This window comes from Pristiophorus japonicus, chromosome 7, assembly GCF_044704955.1.
Source record: "Pristiophorus japonicus isolate sPriJap1 chromosome 7, sPriJap1.hap1, whole genome shotgun sequence".
NCBI lineage: Eukaryota > Metazoa > Chordata > Chondrichthyes > Pristiophoridae > Pristiophorus > Pristiophorus japonicus.
This window is the reverse complement of record NC_091983.1, coordinates 234,831,935-234,851,706: the sequence shown is the minus strand read 5'-3', so window position 1 is coordinate 234,851,706 and position 19,772 is coordinate 234,831,935. Positions and strand designations below refer to the sequence as shown.

Sequence of the window (19,772 nt, the reverse complement as noted above, 5' to 3'; positions counted from 1 at the left end):
CCAAAAGCAAATTGAGAGTCTGAGCCTTGCTCTTTCCAAGGCCAAAGACATGTTCTGCCTAATAAACCCGAGTACGGCAGGAAGAGCAGGGGGAACCGTTCGACCAGTATCTGTGGCACCGGGGCTTAGCCCGGTTTGGCAGCAGGAGGGGCGAACGGAGAGGACCATTCACCCAGTATCTGTGGCACCAGGGCTTAGCCCGGTCTGGCAGCAGGAGGGGCGAACGGAGAGGGACATTCACCCAGTATCTGTGGCACTGGGGCTTAGCCCGGTCTGGCAGCAGGAGGGGCGAACGGAGAGGGACATTCACCCAGTATCTGTGGCACTGGGGCTTAGCCCGGTCTGGCAGCAGGAGGGGCGAACGGAGAGGGACATTCACCCAGTATCTGTGGCACCGGGGCTTAGCCCGGTTTAGAAGCAGGAGGGGCGAACGGAGAGGGACATTCACCCAGTGTCTGTGGCACTGGGGCTTAGCCCGGTTTAGCAGCAGGAGGGGCGAACGGAGAGGGACATTCACCCAGTATCTGTGGCACTGGGGCTTAGCCCGGTCTGGCAGCAGGAGGGGCGAACGGAGAGGGACATTCACCCAGTATCTGTGGCACCGGGGCTTAGCCCGGTCTGGCAGCAGGAGGGGCGAACGGAGAGGGACATTCACCCAGTATCTGTGGCACTGGGGCTTAGCCCGGTCTGGCAGCAGGAGGGGCGAACGGAGAGGGACATTCACCCAGTATCTGTGGCACTGGGGCTTAGCCCGGTCTGGCAGCAGGAGGGGCGAACGGAGAGGGACATTCACCCAGTATCTGTGGCACCGGGGCTTAGCCCGGTTTAGAAGCAGGAGGGGCGAACGGAGAGGGACATTCACCCAGTGTCTGTGGCACTGGGGCTTAGCCCGGTTTAGCAGCAGGAGGGGCGAACGGAGAGGGACATTCACCCAGTATCTGTGGCACTGGGGCTTAGCCCGGTCTGGCAGCAGGAGGGGCGAACGGAGAGGGACATTCACCCAGTATCTGTGGCACTGGGGCTTAGCCCGGTTTAGCAGCAGGAGGGGCGAACAGTTTGCGGGGCAGATGGGGACGGTGCACCACCACCTGTGACATCGGGTTGTAACGCGACTTGGCAGCAGGGTGAGGTGGGAGTGACACCAGTACGACAAGGGCCGGGACTGGTGCCGATGTGCCCGGTCCGGCAGCAGAAGTACGGTACGCCCATTCTCGGTGAGGCAGCAGGACCCCTCGAAAGTAACTTCGTGGTCCCCCACAGCACCCAGCAGCCTGGAACCATGGTAACCCACCCATAAAGGACAAGCTCACCCATAAAGGGGACCCTTCGGTTCACTTTATGGAAATAGACCAAGCGACAGGCATCAATGGGTGCGACGACTCCGAAACGGCAAAAATGCTCCTATTCTCCTGAGAAAGTAGATTGTACCAGCCTCTCTCCACAAACACCAAGTGCGGGCAAAGTATATCTGCGGCCATCCAGGAAGAAATCCTGGAGGCTATGGGCCTCAACAATGGGAGCCCGTTTTCCCGAGTGGAGAGGACACTGCAACAGGCAGGGGAAACCCCACAAGCTTTCACAGACAGGCTGTGGCTCGTCTACAAGAGTGCCTGCAGTGGGACCCTCAACCGGGATCACTTGACCCGGGATGAGAAGGCTCACTGGTTCCGGAGCCTGGTGGCAAAGAGTTTGCCATGGGTGAAGGCCAAAGCTGAGCTGTGGTTCGATCCTAGGGATCCCAACGCCACCGAGGAGTCAGTGATTAGGCAACTAACCCTGGCTTTTAGGAGCGGCCGAGGGACAGAGGAGAACCCACCCAAGGGGAGGGTAGATGAGTTAAGGCCCCACCAAGCAAAGAGGGAATGGCACCAGGAAGGGGGTATCACTTCCGACACCAAGCATAACTGCTTTGGATGCGAGAAAAGTGGGCATTGGAGAAAGGGATGGAGGAACCATTGGAATGATAATGTAGCTAAGTAACTCCCAGCACCTGCCCAAAAGGCCGGACCCGGACCTGGAGCGCAGAACTCTCCCTCTTCCTTCGAGGAGTTCGTGGCCGCGCTCTGGTCCGTATTGGACGGCCCAGGGAAGGTAGCTACAGCCATCGGAAGGGGAACCCCATCCGCCCCGCCAAATCCTGACCTGTGATATATTCACAGAGCACAGCACACACAGCTTCTTAACATGGAGGAGGCTCTCTCGGAAGATTCCAGAAACTGCCTGGTTCTGTTTAATGATTAACTATGCACTTGCAGTACACAATACGTCCACATCCACAGTGTGGAGCTACAAACATTACAAGCTTACAGACATTACACTTCTCCCTCCTAAATGAAGAAGCCATCACAACAAACATCATACATAACTTTCATGTTTCTACATAACACAGGATATAAACTTATTTTTTTTTATATTTACAAATTTAACTTCACCACTTGTTTTCTGTTTCGAAGAGGATACCTTCGCTCTCGAACAGTACCTTCCAAACATGGTGTCGAATCTAAACTCATTCGAGGCTCATCCTGAGGAACGTTTTCCTCCACGGAATTTCCTTGATTTTCATTTGAACTCACTCTAACTTCAGGCTCTTTGTTTTCCTGACTCGGACTCAGACTTTCATTCTGATTCTCTCCTGGATTTGTTTCCAGTACATTGGATTTATTATTTGCAACTGGTATATCAAAACTGTCTGATGAGTCAGAAATAATTAAAATCATTCCCACCTTCAACTCCTTCCATGTCTGTAGGTAAAATATGATCAATATGAACAAACCTAACACTGTCCATTGTCAAACATCTTTGACAAATATGTGCGAGGACCACATATCTTCACCACTCTTCCTGGTAACAACTTTAACCATTTATGGTGATGGTTTTTCACACTCACCTTCTGGTTTAATTTCACACTTCTCTCTTTTACTCTACCTTTATCATGATTCTCTTTCTGTCTTAATTGTGACTCTTCTACGGACTGTGCCAAATTTGGCTTTAACAACGAGAATCTGGTTCGTGGCTGTCATTTGAGAAACAACTCTGCTGGTGTTCTACCAGTAGTTGTATGAGGAGTATTTCGATATGTAATCTTACGTTCCAACACAGCCTGGTTCTGGACTGCATTGTCTGGAACTTCGATTATATTATTTTGCAGTGAAATACATTTCTAGCCGATCCACATACGCTTTAAAATGTTCCCGGTCTTGTCTATATTCTCCCAAATATCCGATTACACCTGCCATTTTAATCTCTAGCTGTTCTCACCATGTGCTGTATTTTACCTCGGATTTTGTAGCTTTTTTCCAAAGACAGAAACTTCCAATGTCTCTCTGTCAGCTGGCTGAATCCTTCACCAACAAAATTTTAGCTTTAAATCATCCGAAAAATCCAATCTCAGTCGTCAACTGTGATATTTTCACAGAGCACAGCACACACAGCTTCTTTACATGGAGGCAGCTCTCTCGGAAGACTCCGGAAACTGCCTGGTTCTGTTTAATGATTAACTATGCACTTGCAGTACATAATACATGCAGATCCACAGTGTGGAGCTACAAACATTACAAGCTAACAGACATTACATGACCCATGACGAGAACCGGCACCCCTGTGTACCTGTGTCCCCGAGAATACAATGCACACAAGAGACATAGAAACATAGAAACATAGAAAATAGGTGCAGGAGTAGGCCACTCGGCCCTTCTAGCCTGCACCGCCATTCAATGAGTTCATGGCTGAACATTCAACTTCAGTACCCCATTCCTGCTTTCTCGCCATACCCCTTGATCCCCCTAGTAGTAAGGACCTCATCTAACTCCTTTTTGAATATATTTAGTGAATTGGCCTCAACAACTTTCTGTGGTAGAGAATTCCACAGGTTCACCACTCTCTGGGTGAAGAAGTTCCTCCGCATCTCGGTCCTAAATGGCTTGCCCCTTATCCTTAGACTGTGACCTCTGGTTCTGGACTTCCCCAACATTGGGAACATTCTTCCTGCATCTAACCAGTCTAACCCCGTCAGAATTTTAAATGTTTCTATGAGGTCCCCTCTCATTCTTCTGAACTCCAGTGAATACAAGCCCAGTTGATCCAGTCTTTCTTGATAGGTCAGTCCCGCCATCCCGGGAATCAGTCTGGTGAACCTTCGCTGCACTCCCTCAATAGCAAGAATGTCCTTCCTCAGGTTAGAAGACCAAAACTGTACACAATACTCCAGGTGTGGCCTCACCAATGCCCTGTACAACTGTAGCAACACCTCCCTGCCCCTGTACTCAAATCCCCTCGCTATGAAGGCCAACATGCCATTTGCTTTCTTTACCGCCTGCTGCACCTGCATGCCAACCTTCAATGACTGATGTACCATGACACCCAGGTCTCGTTGCACCTCCCCTTTTCCATGCATTAAGATGGAGGTGGAGGACGTGACAGGGACCTATCTGCTAGATACTGGAACTTCAAGCACCATTGTATACACAGATAACCCAGCCGCCTCACCTCTATCTAATGGGGTCCAGTACAGTCGAGAAGGTTTCACAGGGAACGAACAGGCTGGGTTGTTCTCCATCCCACTATCATTGGGAACAGTGAACCGTTCTAGGGACAGGGATCCTCAGCCACCAGCCTCTGACTGTGGAAAGCCCACAGGGGACGTTGCAGACTCACAGATTGCACCGATAGGGGCGGTGAACTGTATTACTGGAGGAGCTATCCCCCCAATCATTTGGGACTCGGACACACCCCCAGTAGCCAGAGCCTTAAGAAGGACTCCCCGCACACCACGGCGTTACGGAATTGGAGCTGAGGGTGGATTTACTCTGGAGCATCCACGATGCTGAGAATGACGTGAGTATCACGTGTAGTGAGTTGGTCTTACCGCAGGGAAAGGGTCCACAGCCAGATAGGGAATGGAAGACCAGCAGGAAGAGTAGAGCAAGGAAGGTAGTGCAGGGGTCCCCTGCGGTCATCCCCCTGCAAAACAGATACACCGCTTTGGGTACTGTTGAGGGGAATGACTCATCAGGGGAGGGCAGCAGCAGCCAAGTTCATGGCACCGTGGCTGGCTCTGCTGCACAGGAGGACAAGAAAAAGAGTGGGAGAGCGATAGTGATAGGGGATTCAATTGTGAGGGGAATAGATAGGCGTTTCTGCGGCCGCAACCGAGACTCCAGGATGGTATGTTGCCTCCCTGGTGCAAGGGTCAAGGATGTCTCGGAGCGGGTGCAGGACATTCTGAAATGGGAGGGAGAACAGCCAGTTGTCGTGGTGCACATTGGTACCAACGACATAGGCAAAAAAAGGGATGAGGTCCTACGAAACGAATTTAAGGAGCTAGGAGCTAAATTAAAAAGTAGGACCTCAAAAGTAGTAATCTCGGGATTGCTACCAGTGCCACGTGATAGTCAGAGTAGGAATCGCAGGATAGCGCAGATGAATACGTGGCTTGAGCAGTGGTGCAGCAGGGAGGGATTCAAATTCCTGGGGCATTGGGACCGGTTCTGGGGGAGGTGGGACCAGTACAAACCGGACGGTCTGCACCTGGGCAGGACTGGAACCAATGTCCTAGGGGGAGTGTTTGCTAGTGCTGTTGGGGAGGATTTAAACTAATATGGCAGGGGGATGGGAACCAATGCAGGGAGACAGAGGGAAACAAAAAGGAGCCAAAAGCAAAAGACAGAAAGGAGATGAGGAAAAGTGTAGGGCAGAGAAACCCAAGGCAAAGAACAAAAAGGGCCACTGTACAGCAAAATTCTAAAAGGACAAAGGGTGTTAATAAAACAAGCCTGAAGGCTTTGTGTCTTAATGCAAGGAGTATCCGCAATAAGGTGGATGAATTAATTGTGCAAATAGATGTTAACAAATATGATGTGATTGGGATTACGGAGACGTGGCTCCAGGATGATCAGGGCTGGGAACTCAACATTCAGGGGTATTCAACATTCAGGAAGGATAGAATAAAAGGAAAAGGAGGTGGGGTAGCATTGCTGGTTAAAGAGGAGATTAATGCAATAGTTAGGAAAGACATTAGCTTGGATGATGTGGAATCTATATGGGTAGAGCTGCAGAACACCAAAGGGCAAAAAACGTTAGTAGGAGTTGTGTACAGACCTCCAAACAGTAATAGGGATGTTGGGGAGGGCATCAAACAGGAAATTAGGGGTGCATGCAATAAAGGTGTAGCAGTTATAATGGGTGACTTTAATATGCACATAGATTGGGCTAGCCAAACTGGAAGCAATACGGTGGAGGAGGATTTCCTGGAGTGCATAAGGGATGGTTTTCTAGACCAATATGTTGAGGAACCAACTAGGGGGGAGGCCATCTTAGACTGGGTGTTGTGTAATGAGAGAGGATTAATTAGCAATCTCATTGTGCGAGGCCCCTTGGGGAAGAGTGACCATAATATGGTGGAATTCTGCATTAGGATGGAGAATGAAACAGTAATTTCAGAGACCATGGTCCAGAACTTAAAGAAGGGTAACTTTGAAGGTATGAGGCGTGAATTGGCTAGGATAGATTGGCGAATTATACTTAGGGGGTTGACTGTGGATGGGCAATGGCAGACATTTAGAGACCGCATGGATGAAGTACAACAATTGTACATTCCTGTCTGGCGTAAAAATAAAAAGGGGAAGGTGGCTCAACCGTGGCTATCTAGGGAAATCAGGGATAGTATTAAAGCCAAGGAAGTGGCATACAAATTGGCCAGAAATAGCAGCGAGCCTGGGGACTGGGAGAAATTTAGAACTCAGCAGAGGAGGACAAAGGGTTTGATTAGGACAGGGAAAATGGAGTACGAGAAGAAGCTTGCAGGGAACATTAAGGCGGATTGCAAAAGTTTCTATAGGTATGTAAAGAGAAAAAGGTTGGTGAAGACAAACGTAGGTCCCCTGCAGTCAGAATCAGGGGAAGTCATAACGGGGAACAAAGAAATGGCGGATCAATTGAACAAGTACTTTGGTTCGGTATTCACTAAGGAGGATACAAACAACCTTCCGGATATAAAAGGGGTCAGAGGGTCTAGTAAGGAAGAGGAACTGAGGGAAATCTTTATTAGTCGGGAAATTGTGTTGGGGAAATTGATGGGATTGAAGGCAGATAAATCCCCAGGGCCTGATGGCCTGCATCCTAGAGTACTTAAGGAGGTGGCCTTGGAAATAGCGGATGCATTGACAGTCATTTTCCAACATTCCATTGACTCTGGATCAGTTCCTATGGAGTGGAGGGTAGCCAATGTAACCCCACTTTTTAAAAAAGGAGGGAGAGAGAAAACAGGGAATTATAGACCGGTCAGCCTGACCTCAGTAGTGGGTAAAATGATGGAATCAATTATTAAGGATGTCATAGCAGTGCATCTGGAAAATGGTGACATGATAGGTCCAAGTCAGCATGGATTTGTGAAAGGGAAATCATGCTTGACAAATCTTCTGGAATTTTTTGAGGATGTTTCCAGTAAAGTGGACAAAGGAGAACCAGTTGATGTGGTATATTTGGACTTTCAGAAGGCTTTCGACAAGGTCCCACACAAGAGATTAATGTGCAAAGTTAAAGCACATGGGATTGGGGGTAGTGTGCTGACGTGGATTGAGAACTGGTTGTCAGACAGGAAGCAAAGAGTAGGAGTAAACGGGTACTTTTCAGAATGGCAGGCAGTGACTAGTGGAGTGCCGCAAGGTTCTGTGCTGGGGCCCCAGCTGTTTACATTGTACATTAATGATTTAGACGAGGGGATTAAATGCAGTATCTCCAAATTTGCGGATGATACTAAGTTGGGTGGCAGTGTGAGCTGCGAGGAGGATGCTATTAGGCTGCAGAGTGACTTGGATAGGTTAGGTGAGTGGGCAAATGCATGGCAGATGAAGTATAATGTGGATAAATGTGAGGTTATCCACTTTGGTGGTAAAAACAGAGAGAGAGACTTTTATCTGAATGGTGACAGATTAGGAAAAGGGAAGGTGCAACGAGACCTGGGTGTCATGGTACATCAGTCATTGAAGGTTGGCATGCAGGTACAGCAGGCGGTTAAGAAAGCAAATGGCATGTTGGCCTTCATAGCGAGGGGATTTGAATACAGGGGCAGGGAGGTGTTGCTACAGTTGTACAGGGCCTTGGTGAGGCCACACCTGGAGTATTGTGTACAGTTTTGGTCTCCTAACTTGAGGAAGGACATTCTTGCTATTGAGGGAGTGCAGCAAAGGTTCACCAGACTGATTCCCGGGATGGCGGGACTGACCTATCAAGAAAGATTGGATCAATTGGGCTTGTATTCACTGGAGTTCAGAAGAATGAGAGGGGACCTCATAGAAACGTTTAAAATTCTGACGGGTTTAGACAGGTTAGATGCAGAAAGAATGTTCCCAATGTTGGGGAAGTCCAGAACCAGGGGTCACAGTCTGAGGATAAGGGGTAAGCCATTTAGGACCGAGATGAGGAGAAACTTCTTCACCCAGAGAGTGGTGAACCTGTGGAATTCTCTACCACAGAAAGTAGTTGAGGCCAATTCACTAAATATATTCAAAAGGGAGTTAGATGAAGTCCTTACTACTCGGGGGATCAAGGGTTATGGCGAGAAAGCAGGAAGGGGGTACTGAAGTTTCATGTTCAGCCATGAACTCATTGAATGGCGGTGCAGGCTAGAAGGGCTGAATGGCCTGCTCCTGCACCTATTTTCTATGTTTCTATGTTTCTATACCGTGATCACCAGTGCCCCAGTTTCAGTGGTTCAGCCCCGGGAGGTTTGCCATCCGTAAAAGAATATCCAAAATCAGGGATCAGTCTACGGACAGGGACTCCCCAGCCAGCAGCCTTCAGCGGTGAGGGATTGACGGGAGAGGTAGTGGTGGACCAGCCACCAACTGAGAGTCCGCAGCCTGCAGCCTCAGGCTGCACAGAACACACAGGGAAGGACATGGACCCAGCAGTTACACAGAAGGGGGTAGTGTACTGTAGTACCGGAGGGGCCATTCCCCCGATCATCTGGGACTCAGGGAAACCCCCAGTTCTCGGGGTCCTGTGGTATAGACCACCTTACATCCAGCCATGCAAGCTGCCCAGAGGCCGCAAAAGGAAGGAGCAGAACAGGATTTAGCCTGGCCACCCGGAGACGGGTGGCGAATGTACGTAGTGTTACTGTACGATTTTAAGGGTGTTTTAAATATTTTTGGGAGTTAAGTTTAGATTTTAGAAATTTTAAAATTTTAAAGTTCAAGTTGGATTGTAGAACTGGATCACCTTTGCCAAGCCAGAGAACTGTTTTTCTCAAGGACAGGGCTATCTATTTTGTCCCTACACAGAAAGAACCGAATGAGGAGAGGGGCCTTGCTCCTGCTTGCCCTAATGGGGGCGAGTATGGGTCACAGAGGTGACATCGAGGAATACCAGGGGGTACACTATACAGTAGCTTCATTTATCTTAAACCTTACAGAAGTACACTTACCTGCATGGTGCCCGAAGGAAACGGAGCAGCTATACCAGGCCCTACTCAGAGAAATGTTCAAGAAATTTTACGAGTTCGATTTTGGCAACGTAGACAAAGCAGATTTATACACCCTACAGGCTGGGAACACGATGGGCACAGGGAGACAAGAGGGAGGTAATGTGGGTCAATCCCAAGAGTGTTATAACTGTGGAATTTTGGGACACTGGAGCTGGAATTGTAGGCTCCCGAAAGGAGGGAAGCCAGTGTGGAAATGTATTTTTATCTAAGCTGATACCATACGGTATTTGTGTGCCTTTTGATTAAAATGGAGTCCTGGCCCTTCCAGAACTTTCTGCATTTTAGCAGCCAGCTTATTATGAACAGCCAAACCTGCTGTTAGATGGCTGATGGTTATCAGACAGCTAGGAGACAAGTCATGCTGAGACAAGTAACCCCCCATGGTGCTCTCCTATTGTCTACACTACAGGAGTTCCATGTCACCCCACCCTTATCTTCTAGCCATTATCTCTTTCCTTTACCTCATCCATTTGAAGCAAACAGGTAAACTGACCAGGAAATTGGATAATCCTGATACAATACAAGACAGGTGATAGCCCATTACCTATGACTCATGGAGTAATGGCCGTTTGGCTTTCTGATAACCCTGACAAAAGGAAATATCTCGACACCATGTCAGGACCAGGATATAGTAATTAACTCTTTATCTGTATTCACTGACTGTGAGACAGAGCAATACACAGGGAGAGGCCAGAACTTGGGTTTTACTGTATAAATATCTTGTGAAGCTGTACCATTGCGGAGGTGTTCATTTGGCCCTTGACTGAGTGAAACCTACCCCTTGCGAGCAAGTAAATTAAAAGGGAAACTTCCATCGGAGCTGTAAGTGTCGGAGTCATTCTTTTCTGAGGTCGAGATTTCGACACCAGGTTACGAGGGTGCTGAGGCAAAACAGAGCCACAGGAAGGCAGCCGACGACCCGGTACAAATGTTAGTGGCCACATTACAGCAGCTTATGGGCTCAGGTGGAGAAATACTGGACTAAAAATCTCTGATGTTTCAGTGTGAATAATTATTAAAAGCATGTGGATGGTCTGTAACTTGTCTTTAAGTGTGTGTGTGTCTATAGTTTTTTTTCAACTGGCACTGGTTAGTTTGAAATTGGTTTGAATTAATTTGGAATTGAGATTAATTAACCTGGGAAAACCAAACTTTCATTATGGCCATGGTGGAATCACATATATTTGGTATTTTAAAATAATAATTTTCTGACCAATTGAAGAATGTAACCAGTGGAGAAAAGGCTGTGTGCTGCTATTAGACATGAAAGAGAGAACCATTGTAATGTGTAAGCTATTGGTATGTGTGGTACCATGCATTAGTCGGTGAGTTTGTCGAAAAAAAAGGTAACCCTCTGCACAAGCAGAAAGCAACACCTTGTCAAGAGTGTATTATTATTCTGAGCATTTGTAAAATGTTGAAGTTATATTTTAAGTTATATTTTGAGTGGATGTTTTCCCTCAGTAACAGTAAGGGGAAAATAGCTGGATGAATTAACCCATTGGGCGGGCAGAAAAGCCACAATGGATGTTCTTTAGTTTCTTTCAAATAGGCAATTACCGGAGAGGTATAATTCATTTATAGGGAAATGACCTCAAGGTGCAGCTGAACTTGAACCTGGATGGGACATTGCTGTGTGAACTCCAGTAATTAGATCACAAAGGCTGGACATTTGACTTAGCTAAATTGATTTAAAGATGAAAAAATTGAATAACTGGAGAAGGACCTGTGAGGGGGCAGCCCCAACAGAGCGAAAGATTTTTCTTTTCTTTTTGTCTTAATGGGAACGAATCGAGCCAAAGATACGAGATTGTGTTGGGAATAGTGGTGGAAGGAGAAACAAGGGATCCATGTCTGACTTGTCTGTGTGGGTTCGAGGCCCAATGTCTTGTCTGCATGGGTTTGAGGCCCAGAATACATTGTTTGTCGGTGTGGGTTTGAGGCCCAATGTCTGTGATCCCAAATCCCCCGAACACCATCAACGCCACAGAGCTCATCTCATACACCAGGAAGCCCCCGCCCAGGGCCCTGATGGTACAGACGACTGTAGATAGGTGTCCCACCACCACCAGGGGTCCAGGGAACGAGTTAGTGTTAATCCCTACTGACAAAGTGATGTTAAAAGTGATGTTTCAGGAATTTTATGAACTGGACTATGGAAATGTAGATAAAGAACAGTTTTATGGTCTGAATGTTGGGAATAGTGTGGGGTCCGGGAGGCAGAGAAGAGAAACCTGGAACGATGTAGCCCCAGTGTTCAGTACAGGAACGGGTATTGTTAATAGCATGGATAATGTGCAACTCCAGATACAGATCACTGGGTTAAAAAACCAACTGCATAAGATTTTAGGGGAAGAGAATACAGTAGTGGGTTCAGAGCTTCATGAGTTCATTTAAAGGAGGTAATTGCAGAGCTGGAGAGGCACACTAATAACTGTTAATAATTTGATACAGGAGGACAGGAGCACCTCAGAGCAGGCCGCATGGAATGAGGTGTGCTTGCTGTATGGAGCATGGTTGCTGGACGAGGGCCGCAGCAACCTGGAGGACCTGAGGCAAGGTTGCGTCCCTTCATGGATAAGCAACAAGCATCTCGCTGCGTTGCACCCATATAGCAATTTATTGAGCCCGTGCCAGCTTCGTTTAGCCTCTGAAGCCTACCCTGTCCCTGTAGATTGCGGGTGGTCCAACCATACAATGATGGGAATTGTAGTAAGGATGCCGGTAATGGGCAGGTCACCCCAGCCAGCACCGGTATACAGGGTTGAGAATATCGGGGTCATTCGCAGAGGAGTGCATGTTTTAAAGCGGTCCCACCGTATGTCATAAAGTGGGAGCATGCTATGACAGGCATTGATCTCTCCGGATGCCAGAGCCGGGGTGCACAAGTAATACTGTGTCCCCAGCACTTGAATGGTTTTGCTCGATCAGAATGTAAGTTTGCTTCTGCAGGCGCGGAACCTATCAATTGCGCCATGGAAGTGATGGCACAAGACCATGTTCCTCCACAGGTAGCATTCATAGGGGGTGGGACATATTGTGTCACCGCAAGTGCGCCCAGCATGGACAGCACACTGGTGTCCGGTAAGTGACAGCAATTTCTGTTTTAAACCCGAGGCAGAAGTTCAAGTGGCCCAGGAACGGATTGTCCCCATTCCTGAACCCTCCACTGTTCATCTCACTGTTAGTGACAACATAACAAACCTGCAAGACTATGTTTCACATTTTGGTTACAAAATTCCCCCTCTCCCCGAACATCTTACCGCTCTACTCAAAGCTGTAGAAATATCGCAGAAACATTTCTATACTCTATAACAAAAAACAATTGAGATAGGGGGCGAGATTTCGGAGATCACAGTTCCACCCTGGTGGGATATTTTCAGAAATATAGAGGTCCCAGCCGGGATCAGAATAGCTCGCGATTACTCTTTATCTATGGTGTACTACCTGCAGGGTGAGAGGCAGAGGTCATCGGTCCCGCCACCAGAGGGTGCTGGACGAGCCCTCGCAACTTGAGGGTTGCATCAGGGAGGGAAACACAAAATATGAGAGGACACTGCAGGAAAATCACAGTCACCCGGTGGGGTCGGGTTCAGATTCCACCTGCTGTAAAACGCAGAGGTCAAGTGTTAAAAAGTTTGTACTAGGTGTGTTTTACTGTGTACTTTTGTGAAACTGGAGTCATGGAGGGGTGTTGGACACCCTCTATGCTGTAATGTAACTTATGACTGAATTGCCCTGTAAACAGTAATACATACGTCTGGGTTTAGCTAGGTAAACCACAGGGTAAGGTTGGCTCTCGGGAATCAGGAATTTTGATCATTGAGGATGATACTCTGTGGCGAAGAGTGTCAAATGGGGAACTGTAAGATTCCAAAATTCGTGGAAACCCCTTCCTCAGTGTTTGGACTCATTAGAAAGGAAATTCGATTTGGGACTATCAAACAGAAAGTTTGGGATCCTAAAATGCTTATGGAAGAAATCTATGAGTTTTTAACCAAGTTTGGGATTTTTAAAAGGTGAATGTTGGCTCTGCAAGAAAAGGGGTGGGGTCAATCTCTAAAAGGCCAGTTTGGACATTGGAGCTAATGAACTGTTTATCCTCAAAATCTGCCCCTAGCAAACATTAGCATTTAAACAGACGACTACGGAAGAAACATTATTCACCCCACCCAGAGGACCCAAATATCACATACATATTCCAACACCTTTTCAACAGACATATAAATATCTGGCTCAGGCCACACTTCTGGAAGCAAAAAAAGCAGTGCTATCACAATGGACAAGAGCTCATCAACTCAAAAAAATCTATCAACGCCAGATTAAAACTTAATCAAGTTTCAGTTAGCTGGGCAGCAAAACTTAAACAAAAGAAACGTTAGATTTGGCGCGAAGATTAAACAGTCTCTCCGAGTATAATTCAGGGCCTATCGTACCAAGAGAGCTATCTCTATGCTGACCATCACAGAAAGAACTTTTCTGACCAAGCACTTTGGAACAACAAGATTGAGAGCACACGGCAAGAAAATGCAGGAAGAAACATCGGAGAAAATAACTCGCCCCAACTGGCTTCAATACGCAGCAGGGGTCTTCTGCCACGTCCAGGGTATGACAAGGCAAACCGGCTATAACCAAAGAACCCCGAAACCGCGAAACAGCCCTAACTGTCAAAGGAAGGATTGGTGAGCATTATCCCTGTTGCCCTAGAGTCTAACTTAGCTAGAGAGTAAGTGGGAGGTGGGAGGTATTTCTGTCGTGTTTATTACCGAAACAAAGTATTCCCCATTGTTTAGAACCTTTTGTAAGATTTTACAGTTTTACTGGAGTATATTTGTGTTCTTTGCTTTCTTGAATAAAATCCATACCTTCTTTGTACAAAACAGTTATCTGCTGCACTTTATCACACCCTGATTAATAAATCCAGGCTTGAGAACCAGGGAGTGGGAGCGACACGTAATCGCTCTGGGTCAGGGGAGGCAAACTGACCCCGCACACCACCCCTACAGTACTGGGGGAGTCTGTACCAATTGTGTGTGTCCCACCACAGCTGGCGGAGGATTCCTTCCACATGTTTCATTCCCATCCAACAGAGGTCACTATTCAGCCGAGGTTACGTCTCAAAACGTGTGTAATGTGTTTGGTGGCCCAGTATAAAAGCTGAAATTACAAAACGCGTCAACGATGTTTAGTTTGTTTACAACATAACCTTTCTCTGCTCACTAATCGCACTTTTCTCCAGTCTGCCCCACCCTCTAAGGGGCCGTGGACACACCTTCAAATCGATTTGATTGGACCCCTGCAACGGTCCAATGCAGGGCATCAATACTGCCTGGTGATTATCAATAAATTCACCAAGTGGATTGGGACCTTCCCATGTAAAACTGACGGGGCAATTACTGCAGGGCGCTTGGTGCTGAGTGAGGTGATCAGCAGGTGGGGATTGTCCATACAGGTAGATAGTGACCAACTACATACTTCACCGCACAAGATTTCACACAATTGCAAAAATCGATTCTCCTCCAATATTTCTGAGCATCAACCATTGGGGAACAGAGATGAATCTTTGACTTGCCAGAACACATTCACATATCGTAACACATTGATATACTTCACAATACATATTCCTTGAATAGATTCATATATTTCTGAGAGCAGATTCATATACATCCCATTACACATTCAAATATATCCCATAACATATTCATATAATTCCCACAACATATTTATATACATCGCAGAACATATTCATGTACGTCGCAGAATGTATTTATATACCGAGAACACATTCATATATTTCCCATAACACATCAATACACATCCCAGTATACATTCCTAAAACAGATTCCAATACCCACCCTGAACACATCACACTCCCCCACAATACAAAGACCCCCGGGTCAGGGATTGGACGACCCCAGTACCGGACCCATGCCCGGGGTCAGGTTTCGGATCGGACCACTCAGGGTCAAACTCCGCCAGAGTAATGGATCGGATCTACCTGGTCCTGCCACCTGGTCTGGAGTGCTCCCCACCCGACTGGAAGCCAAGCCTGTCAATCAGGCAAACCTCCGGGGGGGAACCTGTCAGGGCCAATAGACACCGCTGTGAGTTAAATCTCCACAGCATGCTGCGAAACCCAGACTTCAGGTTACCTGTCCGAAACTCTGCTTCCCCCGCCTACATAACCGTCCCAGTAAATATCCAGGCCAATGTATTCCCTGAAAACCATTCATGTACCCAGAGCATATTAAAATACTACAACTCATTCATATACCATAATACATACATATACTGCCCAATATACATTCCGAGAACAGATTCATATACTTCCCTGGATACACCAATGTATTTAGTTAAGAGTCAGCTGTGGCTCAATTGGTAGTACCCTCACCTCTGAGTCGGAAGGTTGTGGGTTCAAGTCTCACTCCAGAAACTTGAGCACAAAAATCTAGGCTGACACTCCAGTATGGTGCTGAGGGAGTGCTGCACTGTCGGAGGTGCCGTCTTTCAGATGAAACCTTAAACCGAGGCTCCCTGAGGTGGACCTAAAAGGTCCCATTGCACTATTTCAAAGGGACTGAAGGCAGATAAGTCCCCTGGACCTGATGGCTTGCATCCTAGGGTCTTAAGAGAAGTAGTGGCAGGGATTGTGGATGCATTGGTTGTAACTTACCAAAATTCCCTGGATTCTGGGGAAATTGGAAAATTGCAAATGTAACGTCCCTATTTAAAAAAGGAGGCAGACAAAAAGCAGGAAACTATAGACCAATTAGCCAAACATCTGTGATTGGGAAAATGTTGGAGTCCATTATTAAAGAAGCAGTAGCAGGACATTTGGAAAAGCAAAATTCGGTCAGGCAGAATCAGCAGGGATTTATGAAGGGGAAGTCATGTTTGACAAATTTGCTGGAATACTTTGTGGATGTAACGAGCAGGGTGGATAAAGGGGAACCAGTGGATGTAGTCTATTTGGACTTCCAGAAGGTATTTGACAAGATGTCACATAAAAGGTTATTGCACAAGATAAAAGTTCACGGGGTTGGTGGTAATATATTAGCATGGTTAGAGGATTGGCTAACTAACAGAGTCGGGATAAATGGTTCATTCTCGGGTTGGCAATCAGTAACTCGTGGGGTGCCGCAGGGATCAGTGCTGGGACCCCAACTATTTACAATCAATATTAACGGCTAGGAAGAAGGGACTGAGTGTAATGTAGCCAAATTTTCTGACGACACAAAGATGGGAGGAAAAGCAACGTGTGAGGAGGACACAAAAAATCTGCAAAAAGACATAGATAGGCTAAGTGAATGGGCAAAAGTTTGGCAGATGGAGTATAATATTGGAAAGTGTGAAAGATCATGCAGTTTGGCAGCAAAAAAATCAAAGAGCAAGTTATTATTTAAATGGAGAAAAATTGCAAAGTGCTGCAGTACAGCAGGACTTGGGGGTACTTGTGCATGAAACACAAAAGGATAGTATGCAGGTACAGCAAGTGACCAGGAAGGCCAATGGGATATTGTTCTTTATTGCAAAGGGGATGGAGTATAAAAGCAGGGAAGTTGTCCTACAGTTAATCAGGGTATTGGTGAGGCCACACCTGGAATACCGCGTGCAGTTTTGGTTTCCATATTTACGAAAGGATATACTTGCTTTGGAGACAGTTCAGAGAAGGTTCACTCGGTTGATTTCAGAAATGAGGGTGTTGACTTATGAGGAAAGTTGAGTAGGTTGGGCCTCTACTCATTGGAATTCAGAAGAATGAGAGGTGATCTTATCGAAACGTATAAGATTCTGAGGGGGCTTGACAAGTTGGATGTAGAGAGGATGTTTCCGCTGATTGTAGGAGACTATAACTAAAGGGCATAATCTTAGAATAAGGGGCCGCCCATTTAAAGCTGAGATGAAGAGAAATTTCTTCTCTCAGAGGGTTGTAAATCTGTGGAATTTGCTTCCTCAGAGAGCTGTGGAAGCTGGGACATTGAATAAAATTATGACAGAAATAGATAGTTTCTTAAATGATAAGGGGATAAGGGGTTATGGGGAGTGGGCGGGGAAGTGGACCTGAGTCCATGATCAGATCAGCCATGAACGTATTGAATGGCAGAGCAGGTGCGAGGGGCTATATGGCCTACTCCTACTCCTATTTCCTATGTTCTTATGTTCTTGTGTAAGATTAGGGGAGTTATCCCCGGTGTCCTGGCCAATATTTATTCCTCAATCAACATCACGAAAACAGATTATCTGATCATTATCACAAATTGCATTTGGAGGCTTCATAGAAACATTGAAAATAGGTGCAGGAGTAGGCCATTCGGTCCTTCGAGCCTGCACCACCATTCAATATGATCATGGCTGATTATTTTTACAACCTTAGGACCCCATTCCTGCTTTCTCTCCATACGCCTTGATCCCTTTAGCAGTCAGGGCCACATCTAACTCCCTTTTGAATATATCCCGCGGTTCTGACCTGAAATTTTTTTATGAATCTACCTGGTGGTTGCGGAGGTTTGGAAACTTCTGGTCCTGGCCCTCTACACTAAGACCTTCGTAGACGCACATGTATCTCAGGATCGTAAGGGTTTTGTACGATTCAATGATATCGCGTGGGCCGGAACAACCGATCAGAGTAGGGGCATCTCCCATCCATACTGATGGTATCTATGGAATCACCATAAGTATGAATGGGAATATCCCCAAAACACAGAAAACTTGGAAGAGCGTATTGCCAAAGTGAAGCAAAAACTGGGATGGTGGAAGCTGGTGAAAGAACCTGGTCATCAGGAGTGAGGTGCTCTCGAGGTTGCTGTACGTGGCACAGCTCTGGCCCATCCCTCGCTCCTGTGCCACGGCAGTCACCCGGGCCGTCTTCCACTTTGTCTAGAGGTCCAAAATGGACCGTGTCCGCAGAGACACATTGTACAAATCTCTGGACAGTGGAGGAAACGATGTTCCGAACGTGACCCTCATCCTGATGGCGACCTTTGTGTGCGGCTGCATCAAGCTGTGCACAGACCCCCGGTACGCAAACACCAAGTGTCACTATGTGCTGAGGTTCTACCTGTTCCCATTGTTGCGAAGGATGGGCCTGTCCACGCTGCCGCGAAATGCCCCCACCAGTTGGACCATGCCTGTCCACCTGTCCTTTGTGGAAAAGTTTATAACAAAAAAACCCTTTGACCACAAGGCCATAAAGCAGTGGTCAGCACGTAACGTCCTGGATGCTCTACGAAAGAAGGAGAGTGTGGACCCTGTCGGGTGGTTCCCCGAGCAGACTGTCGAACTCGTTTGGCAGAACGTCTCATCGCCAGAGCTGTCACACAAGCACCAATACATAGCTTGTTTGGCCTTTTGGCTAAGATCAAGTGTAGTACCGTTTCTGACCAGCCACCATGACCTCATGGTGGTTCCTCCCTGGTCGGGAAGGTATATGCTTGCATTTTTGGAAACAGAAGGTGGGTGGGGAGGGTTGACCCATCCACCTCCACGGAGGTGTGTGGGGGACCTGACCCATCCACCTCCATGGCACGAACCTGGTATTGCAGTACTTCCAGGAACGGTGCAGTGGCTCTAGGCCTTTTGGCTAAGAGCATTGGCGCAGAGTGATCCTTGGCATGTGCAAGGTGACCTCTGGCGTTTGTGATTTGACAAAGAATTGGAACGATTGGCTACGAATTTAAAAAAAAAAAAAAACATAGCTTGTTTGGTGGTGAGGAGGGCCTTACCCATCAGAGCATTCATTCACAGCAGACATCTCAGCAGAACGGCACGGTGCCCCCGAGTCGGCTGCGGGGCAGACGAGACTGTCACCCATCTCCTTCAGGATTGCGCCTTCGCAAGGCAGGTTTGGAAAGAGATGCAGTGGTTGCTGTCGAGGTTCATCCCAAGCAGCTCCGTAACACAGGACTCTGTGCTCTACGGACTGTTCCCAGGGACACACACCGAGACAGACATCACCTGCTGCTGGAGGGCCATCAACTCGGTCAAAGACGCTCTTTGGTCTTGCCGAAACTTGCTGGTCTTCCAGAGCAAGGAGATGTCCACGTCTGCGTGTTGCAGACTGGCGCAATCCAAGATCCAGGATTACATGCTGAGGGATGCACTTAAAATTGGTGCATTCGCCGCAAAGGCACGGTGGGGAAGGGCCACAGTTTAAAGCCCTTCTGCCACGGTAAACCCAGGGGCTGGAATCAGTACAAAACTCCCCTCGGCCTGTACTTATAACTTCTTTTTTGTGTACATGGAGCACCATGATCTGTAAACACCTATGTAGTGCCATGTACAATGCAAG

General features: G+C 47.3%; 1 pseudogene; it reads left to right on the top strand.

Annotated features, from left to right (window-relative positions):
• The first annotated feature begins 18,815 nt into the window (after positions 1-18,815).
• Positions 18,816-19,051, top strand: LOC139267537 (U2 spliceosomal RNA; annotated as a pseudogene).
• Positions 19,052-19,772: the final 721 nt, after the last annotated feature.